This window comes from Dermacentor andersoni, chromosome 7, assembly GCF_023375885.2.
Source record: "Dermacentor andersoni chromosome 7, qqDerAnde1_hic_scaffold, whole genome shotgun sequence".
NCBI lineage: Eukaryota > Metazoa > Arthropoda > Arachnida > Ixodida > Ixodidae > Dermacentor > Dermacentor andersoni.
The window spans coordinates 168,506,425-168,515,139 of NC_092820.1; the positions used below are offsets into that span (position 1 = coordinate 168,506,425).

Here is an 8,715-nt window from a genome sequence, read left to right on the forward strand (position 1 = left end):
CATCCTATGCTGTCATACTCGCCCAGAAAAAAAATAGGAAACCGAAATACTAGCCTGCCAGGATTCGAACCTGGAATCTTCTGATCCGTAGTCAGACGCGTTATCCGTTGCGCCACAGGCCCGAATGGGGGAATACACGCTCCCGGAGTGCATCCTATGCTGTCATACTCGCCCAGAAAAAAAATAGGAAACCGAAATACGAGCCTGCCAGGATTCGAACCTGGAATCTTCTGATCCGTAGTCAGACGCGTTATCCGTTGCGCCACAGGCCCGAATGGGGGAATACACGCTCCCGGAGTGCATCCTATGCTGTCATACTCGCCCAGAAAAAAAATAGGAAACCGAAATACGAGCCTGCCAGGATTCGAACCTGGAATCTTCTGATCCGTAGTCAGACGCGTTATCCGTTGCGCCACAGGCCCGAATGGGGGAATACACGCTCCCGGAGTGCATCCTATGCTGTCATACTCGCCCAGAAAAAAAATAGGAAACCGAAATACGAGCCTGCCAGGATTCGAACCTGGAGTCTTCTGATCCGTAGTCAGACGCGTTATCCGTTGCGCCACAGGCCCCCCTTTTTTTTATTTATTACCGGTCATTGGCCCGGATAAAAAATACACATTCACAAATAATCAAAAGACACAATCACAATATGTTAAAAACGACCGCAGAACTTGTGCGGCTGCGCTTGTGCTAAAATTCCCTTATCGCCAATAATAATTCCACACGTGGCAACCACTCTGGGATGCACTCCAGCAACTTTTGTTCCTCTACAATGTTCCATATGCTTTCTTTAAAATACTGGCGAGCCGCTCTTGCATCGAGATCGGTGTGCCTTACCGCCCTTCTACATTTCCAAATGCTATGCAGGGCCATCAGCATGATCATATCGAATGGGGTACCATCATCACTTTCTATTGGCAAGTAGCGAATCCCATACGCATCTAGGGGGAAATCTTTTTTGATTGTGTGCATGAGCACATCCCAGAGGAAAACAGCATCCGAACAATGCAGAAAAACATGTTCAATTGTCTCCTCCTGCCTGCAAATTGTACAGTGAGTGCCCCAAGGAACAAAGAAACCTCTTTCAGCCAGCCACGGTTTGACAGTCAGCGTTCGGGTGTGCAATTTAAAAAAGAACGTCTTAGCGCCTGACGGCACTAGCATCGCCTTAACGCGCTTTAGAACATTGTGCCCATGGCTAGCTCTGCAGAGAGACCGATATAAAGGCATGGGAAGTACAACATCACACAGGTCCCTGTACAGTTTTTTCCGGTTGACTTCACTCAAATATTGAAGTGAAAAACGCGCTGACAAAAACCTACATGAAACCACAACTTCACGTAGAAAACCATAAACACCCCCTGGCAAACTGCCCGCTGAGGCAACCATATCGGGCAAGTGTTTGCCCAGGCGAAGTTGGCAGACAGTGTATAAAAACGTTTTTTTTGCGTCCCTGAAGAAAAAAAAAAGCGATTGACTACCTGTCTCAAAAACAAATGTGACAATCCAAGTCCTCCATTTCGAACTCGAAGAAACAAATTGGTGCGACTTGATCTCTCCCAAGACGATGCCCACACGAACACTGCGAACACCCGGTGAATTTTTTGGATGTTTACCCTTGAGCAATGCAAGACTTGGAGGATATACCAAAGTTTGCTCACTAAAAATATGTTGCAAATTGTGGCTCTGGAAAACATAGACCAATTCCAGCCATTCCATTTGTTTACTCTGTCCCGCAGCTTATCCACTTCACTCCTCCAGTACGACTCACTGTCTTTGTAGCACTGAAGTGGAACACCCAAGTATTTCACCGGAGTCGTAACGAAACTCATGTTGGCAAAAGTGTCTGGGGCCCCCCGCCAATCCCCGTGCCAGAATCCCAGGCACTTACCCCAGTTTACCACGCTGCCGCTCACAGCACAAGAACTTTTAACACATTTGACGGCCTGTGTTATACTGTCCAAATCAGTGCAAAACACAGCAATATCGTCTGCATAAGCCAACAGGCGGACTTCAACCTCATGCAGTTTAAACCCGCGGACACAGTCATTCTCCATGACGCTCAAACGAAAAGGCTCTATACACAAGCAAAACAACAGCGGCGAGAGAGGGCAACCCTGACGCACCGAACGCTTAACTTGGATTCGCGCTCCAACCACCTTGTTGACAATGAGCCGCGTCCAGCAGTCCCGGTACGCCATGGCAACTCTCTCTCTAATTATTCTACCCTAATTCACATGATCTAGAATGCACAAAAGAATATCATGAGGCACCCGGTCGAACGCTTTCTCGAGATCAATTTGGAGCATTGCCACTCGTGCACCCATGGCATCGCAACATTCGAGGATACTGCGTGCTACGTGTATATTTGAGAAAATAGTTCGGCCTTTAATGCCACACGTTTGATGCGGCCCCACAAGCTTCGCAATGACAGTCTGCAACCTCTTTGCTAAGATTTTCATCATTATCTTATAGTCTCCATTAGTGAGACAAATTGGGCGGTAAGAAGTTACTCTTCGCAATGCAACGGGATCTTCTGACTTGGGTATAAGAATAGTGTGGGAAGATGAGAAGGATGGGGGTAATACTTTGAGCTGGAATGCTTCGTTGTATACGTCCGCTAAGGCTGGTGAGATCGCCCCTTTGAAATATTTATAAAAGGCTGAGGTTAGACCATCAGGGCCAGGGGACTTCCCCGGATGCATACTTTCAATAGCACTTTTCACTTCCTCTTCCGAAATTGGTTCCTCCAATATTTCTTTCGTACTTTCATCTAGCCTTGGCATCAACGACAAAAAGTCCTTTTTAAACCGATCAATGTCGACTGCGCAGTCGGTGAATAAACCACTGTAGTGCTAGAAAAAAGCGCGCTCGATATCTTCTGCTGCGTCGCTGACTTTTCCGCAATATTCGATTTCCGCTATCTGATTGCGGCGCGCATGCCACTTTTCTGAGCCTAACGCTCTTTTCGACGGTGCTTCTCCCATTATCAGCCTTTCAGCCCTTGCCCGCACCAAAGCACCGCGGTATCTTTCGATATCGAACTGTTCTATATTATGTTTCAGTGCGCGAATATCGTCCATGAACATGCCTGGCATCCTACATTCCTCACTGATCATTTTTTCTAAATTCCTGCGCATCTGTTTTTCTTCTGCTTCTGCTTCTGCTTCTGCATATAGCGCTCGCGCGCTCTAAAGCCTTGATTTTAACCGCCTGCTTGAAGTTCTCCCATTTTTCCCCAGATGTCGTGTTACCAACAGCATTCATTTCTTCAACTTGCTTCATTACGTTCAATGTAAACATTTCGTCACTTAGTAATTTCGAATTCAATTTCCATAGTTGCCACTCGAGCCCCTTTTCTTTTCTTTCGTGCTTGCTACTAAAAAGCTGACCAAACAGTGATCACTGAATGAAAGTGCGCTCACATGGTACTCCTTACAAAAGGGTATCAAATCAAGGCTCACATACACTCTGTCAAGACGGGCGTGGCTGGCTGCCTGAAAGTGGGTGTACTCTGTAGTCCTCCCACCACCGAGACATTCAGCCACGTCTTCCAAACCACCGTCCCTTATTATATCGCTTAGGGCAATGGTGCTTGCATCCTTATACGGTCGAGTGCTAGTTTTATCACGGGCTGAAAGAACACAGTTAAAATCACCGGCAATAATAAGGAGCCTATTACACTGGGTATGCTGCTTTAGCTGATCGAAAAATCTGCGTCTTTCCTCAGCGACAGTCGGCGCGTACAAACAAATAACACGCCATTCGAATGACGATAATAAAAAATCACAGACAATAAGCCGACCTGACGGGCATGACGTCATGGCTTCTATTTTTGCTCCAAGACTATGTCGGACGAACAACGCGCAACCGGAAGAAGTTCCCACAGCATGGCTCACTATAGCACAGTATCGCGCTAAGAATTGACGCACCATGCCCCCGGTTTCGTCGTCGCCCTCGACTTTCGTCTCCTGCACTTCTAGAATGTCCAGGTCATGTTCGCTAACTAGTCGGTACAGTTGACTTTGCTTCCTCCTTGAGGCGAGCCCACGTACGTTTAAAGTGGCCACACGAATTGACCTATCCATTGACATCATTGCGAGGCGGTGAAAACCCGGGGGCATGACGCTCGCCTCACTACTGCGCTTTTTTCCTGGGTGCCTCGTCACGGTGCAGCCCTCAGGGTGGCAAAGGCGGCGTTTCCGCCGTCTTGCGCTCCGTCGAAGTGTTGGGCCGTAGCCGAAGGGGAAAGCGCCGCACGGGAGTCGTTTTCGCAGGCGGCTCGTCCGTTGCGACGGCGCTGGGCCCCTTCTCCTTTTCGCCTGCTTCGTGGGGCCGCTTTCCGGTCTCACTGGCACTGTCGCTATCGATGCCTGTAATCGGCACTTCCTCGGTGGGAGTCTCTACAGCTCCGCCGGAAAATGTGTTGCCGGTACTACTTGAATCAGCCTTTTTGCTCCGGTCTTCCACGACTTCTTGCAGAAGCCCGGCTTCGGGCTTACCTGGTGCTTCAAGGAGGGCGTCCTGTGGAGTGTTCGGCGTACCATCTTGGGTAGTCGGGATTCGGCGCACTCTTGCTGTTTCCTCTGAGTCTGCCTCATCCATGAGGTGGTCCAATGCGTCGTTTGCCTGGACTGGTCCGGTCACGCTGGCGTACCTCTTCGGGCAATCAGCGTCCTCATGACCGAAGCGGCGACAACGACTACAGCGCGGCACTTTGCAGTCCCAACGTATGTGCCCGGTGCTCTTACAGCGCAGACACAGCGGAGCGCGGCCTGGAACAACAACGAGAGTCAGCTCTCCGGCTATCTTGAGCTGGTGTGGAATGTCGTTGACTTTGACGTCGCCATGCAATTGCAGTCCCACTGAGCGAGTCGTCGAGGCCTTCTCAGTAACGCCTTGCACCCGCCACTTCTCCCGCGTCACTTCTCCGGGCCGCCGAAACCGCTCTGTGGGAGCAAGCCATCCCGCGACCGCTTCGCTTGAAAGCCGGAAGTGGAATCCGCCACAGGCCCGAATGGAGGATAGATTCTCCCGTAGTGCAGATCATATTTACATTCTCCACCAAGAAAAATAATGAAGTCGAAAAACGAGCCTGCCAGTATTCGAACCTGGAATCTTCTGATCCGTAGTCAGACGCGTTATTCGTTGCGCCACATGCCCGGATGGAGGATAGATTCTCCCGTAGTGCGGATCATACTTACATTATTCAAATGTTATAACTACCCCAACTCGCATTATAGCTGCTTCAGCAACCTTGATAGATCTATTTATAACAAATTCTGCTAACCTACTACACCATGGTCCGATAAGTATCACTATCAGTGATCATTTGCCAATTTGCCTGATTACTACGGTTGAAATTAAACAGAGGCACCTGGTGAAATCAGACATTTATTTCCAAGACATTAATTCACAATCTCTTTCTTGCCTTCGTGACGAAATAAGCTCGCTGAGCTGGGATGACGTACTCTCCTCTTCATCACCTGATAACGCCTATGACCGCTTAGTTAATGTTGAATTCCAATGGCGGAGTCGGAGCAAGTTTTTCTGCTCGTTTCGGAGCAAGTTTGTTCCAATGGCAGAGTGAGGGTGGGAGTAAGGTGTTCCAATGAGAGAGTCAGAGGGGATTCAGAGCGGGAGTCACTTCGTGGAGCAGAAAAAGATGCTCCGCCAAAATCGGCGGAGTGGACCGGAACTCTGCGTAACGTATTTCCTTTACTACGTTTGTCTGCTGGGAGGCGCCACCGGTCACGACTCGCGAGGAAGCAAAAGCTACTGCACGCTTGGCGAGATATCCATTCCGCACTTTTAAAAAAACAAGAGGTGAACAGCGCTGAAGAGACAAGTGACCGGTGCGGCGGTGCTGGGAGCAAACAGTGGAAGGAAAGGACAACACGCAAGGTATCCTAGGTAACTTGGTGATAGAACTTCCGCTTCCGCCTTGCTCCGGCGGCGCAGGTTGTGTTCCACTCGCGGATCTGGAGGCGTTGCTCTGCGCCAGAGTCGCGTGCTCGCTCGCGGAGTCCGTCGGCTGCTCCGACTTCGCCATTGGAATTCAACATAAGATCGTGTGCACAGTATACCAAAAACAATTTCCTTACAGGCACTTAAAGAAACATAAACACGTTCGCAAGCCATGGATCTCCTCTAAGCTAATCAAAATGATAAAAGAAAAGAATAGGCTGTACCATGTGTTTTTGAATAGCCGTGACCCAGATGAGTTGAAGCAGTTTAAAAATATATCGAAATAACCTGACTAAACTGCAAAAACAAGCTAAACGCGACTATTACTGCTCCATGTTCGATGGTATCGTTGATGCAAAACAGACTTGGAATAAGCTGAATTCTGTTATATCATCAAGGCGACCCGCCAGTACCATTAAAGAGCTCAAGGTTGGTAATGAGGTTCTTAAAGATGAAGCGCTCGCTAACAAATTTAATGATTACGTTGCCTCTCTAGTTGAAAGCACTTATGATCAAGATGCCTTGATGTATTTGCCCAGTCCCCTTACACATTCTTTGTATCTTGATGAGACTGATGACATTGAAGTTTTAAATGTGTTAAAAAATTTAGGCGATATAAAAGTGAGGATGTGCACGGATTAAAAATACAACCAATTCTTTTTGTTTATTGACCTGCTCGCCCCTTGCCTCACCCACATTTACATCTCCTTAACCTCTGGCAGTTTTCCTCAACAGATGAAAATTGCAAGGGTAACTGTGGCGCATAAAGGCGGAGAAAGGGAAAATTTAAGTAACTATTGACCAATCTCAATTCTTCCACTGTTTTCAAAAGGTTTAGAAAAAATTATTATCCTCAGTATGACTGCCTTTTTTAACAAGTATTCTGTCTTAACACCACGTCAATATGGCTTCACGTCAGGCTGCTCGACTGAAACAGCTCTTCTTAAACAAAAAGAGCTAATTTTGAAAAATATAGAGCCGAGGAAACTAACATTGGGAGTATTCCTTGATTTCTCAAAAGCTTTTGACAGAATTAACCATGGAACACTATTAGAAAAATTGAACTGCTATGGTACACGCGGAATAGTTTTAGATTTAATTAGAAGTTACATAACCAACAAAAAGCAATGCGTATCAATAAATAGAAAATTATCTTCGTTTAAACATATTAAGCAAGGTGTGCCTCAAGGTAGCATATTGGGGCCACTTCTATTTATCATTTACATAAATGACATTGTGAATATTGACGATTCGATTAACTATATTATTTACGCAGATGATACTAGGTTATTCTTCTCAGGAACTAAGGAGGATGAACTCGTGAATTTTGCAAATGAAATACTTGACAAAATATATAACTGGTCAGTAAAAAATCCTCTCCAGTTAAACTGCTCCAAGACAAAAGCGGTCCTCTTTAGAGCGAAGTCCAAGCCTTGTGATCTCACCCAGTGCCTCACATTCAATGACACAAAAATAGAACTTTCCGCTACAGCAAAAACATAGGGTGTTATCTTTCATGAATTGATGCTATGGGACCACCAACCGATTACCTATGAAATAAACTTAGTAAATCGTTAGGTATGTTGCGCAGATGCCAGAGGCTACTACCAATACCACAGAAACTTATGGTTTATAACGCACTATTTGCTTCTCACATGCGCTATTGTAACCGCGTCTGGTCAAATAGTACTAAGAAATCATTACGGAGTTTAGTTTCACTTCAAAAGAATGCCTTACGTGTCATTTCAGACTTACCTTACAATGCACTTACGCGTGATATATTCCAGAAGTTTAAAATTTTACGGGTAGACCACCTTTACGAGTATCAACTTATATGTTCTTTTAAACGTGATATTATTAAGGATACTAACCATATCATAAACATCACGAACTTGCAGCGGAATCCTTCTTTTCGCCTAAATCGATACACTGAACACTGGGAAGTCCCGCACCCTCGGACTAACTATTGCCTTCAAGCACTCTCCTGCTGTCTTCCCTCAACACTTAACAAATATAATCTAAGTGATGTAAACCTACGTCATATATCCAAGAGCACATTATTGCAAAAATTTCTGTGAATGTATACCTTTTTGTTTTGTCGCTTGAAAAGTATTTCTATGCCATTTCAAAGTGTTTACTTCTGATTTTATTGCATATATGTATGCGTATATATATATATATATATATATATATATAATATGCGCGTCTAGGAATATGTATATATTAACCTTGCCACAAGTATGTACAACGAATATCTTGCCATGTTGCTGCCTGTTGTTCACGGGGAGGTGGGACTAATCAAGCTGCCGTATGCAGCTTTTATCCTGCCATCCCTACCGCTTTGTATACATCAGTGTACTTATGTGGTAAAATACTTCTATTCTCGCCCAAGAAAAATAATGAAATCGAAAAACGAGCCTGCCAGGATTCGAACCTGGAATCTTCTGATCCGTAGTCAGACGCGTTATCCGTTGCGCCACAGGCCCGTATAGGTATATTGTCTCCCGTAGTACAGCCCATACTTACATTCTCGCCTAGGAAAAAAACGAAATCGGAAAACGAGCCTGCCAGGATCTGAACCTGGAATCTTCTGAACTGAAGAAAGAAGTGAAAGAAGAAATAACTGAAATGAGGCAACCACCTCATTTGTAAATTCCTTGACTCTTTTATTCAATTCGCTCACACTAAACACAATAAAATCTGGAAACACACTTTTTAACCCTACTCGCATCTTTGAACCTAAGA

The 8,715-nt window shown here is 45.8% G+C and overlaps 5 non-coding genes across 5 annotated transcripts; all 5 read right to left on the minus strand.

Annotated features, from left to right (window-relative positions):
• Positions 1–49: 49 nt before the first annotated feature.
• TRNAR-ACG (transfer RNA arginine (anticodon ACG)) lies at positions 50–122 on the minus strand. The gene has a single exon. It is a non-coding gene; the product is annotated as a tRNA-Arg (tRNA).
• Positions 123–199: 77 nt separating this feature from the next.
• On the minus strand, positions 200–272 carry TRNAR-ACG (transfer RNA arginine (anticodon ACG)). The gene has a single exon. It is a non-coding gene; the product is annotated as a tRNA-Arg (tRNA).
• A 77-nt stretch (positions 273–349) lies between these two features.
• On the minus strand, positions 350–422 carry TRNAR-ACG (transfer RNA arginine (anticodon ACG)). Its single transcript has one exon. It is a non-coding gene; the product is annotated as a tRNA-Arg (tRNA).
• Positions 423–499: 77 nt separating this feature from the next.
• TRNAR-ACG (transfer RNA arginine (anticodon ACG)) lies at positions 500–572 on the minus strand. Its single transcript has one exon. It is a non-coding gene; the product is annotated as a tRNA-Arg (tRNA).
• Positions 573–8,383: 7,811 nt separating this feature from the next.
• Positions 8,384–8,456, minus strand: TRNAR-ACG (transfer RNA arginine (anticodon ACG)). Its single transcript has one exon. It is a non-coding gene; the product is annotated as a tRNA-Arg (tRNA).
• Positions 8,457–8,715: the final 259 nt, after the last annotated feature.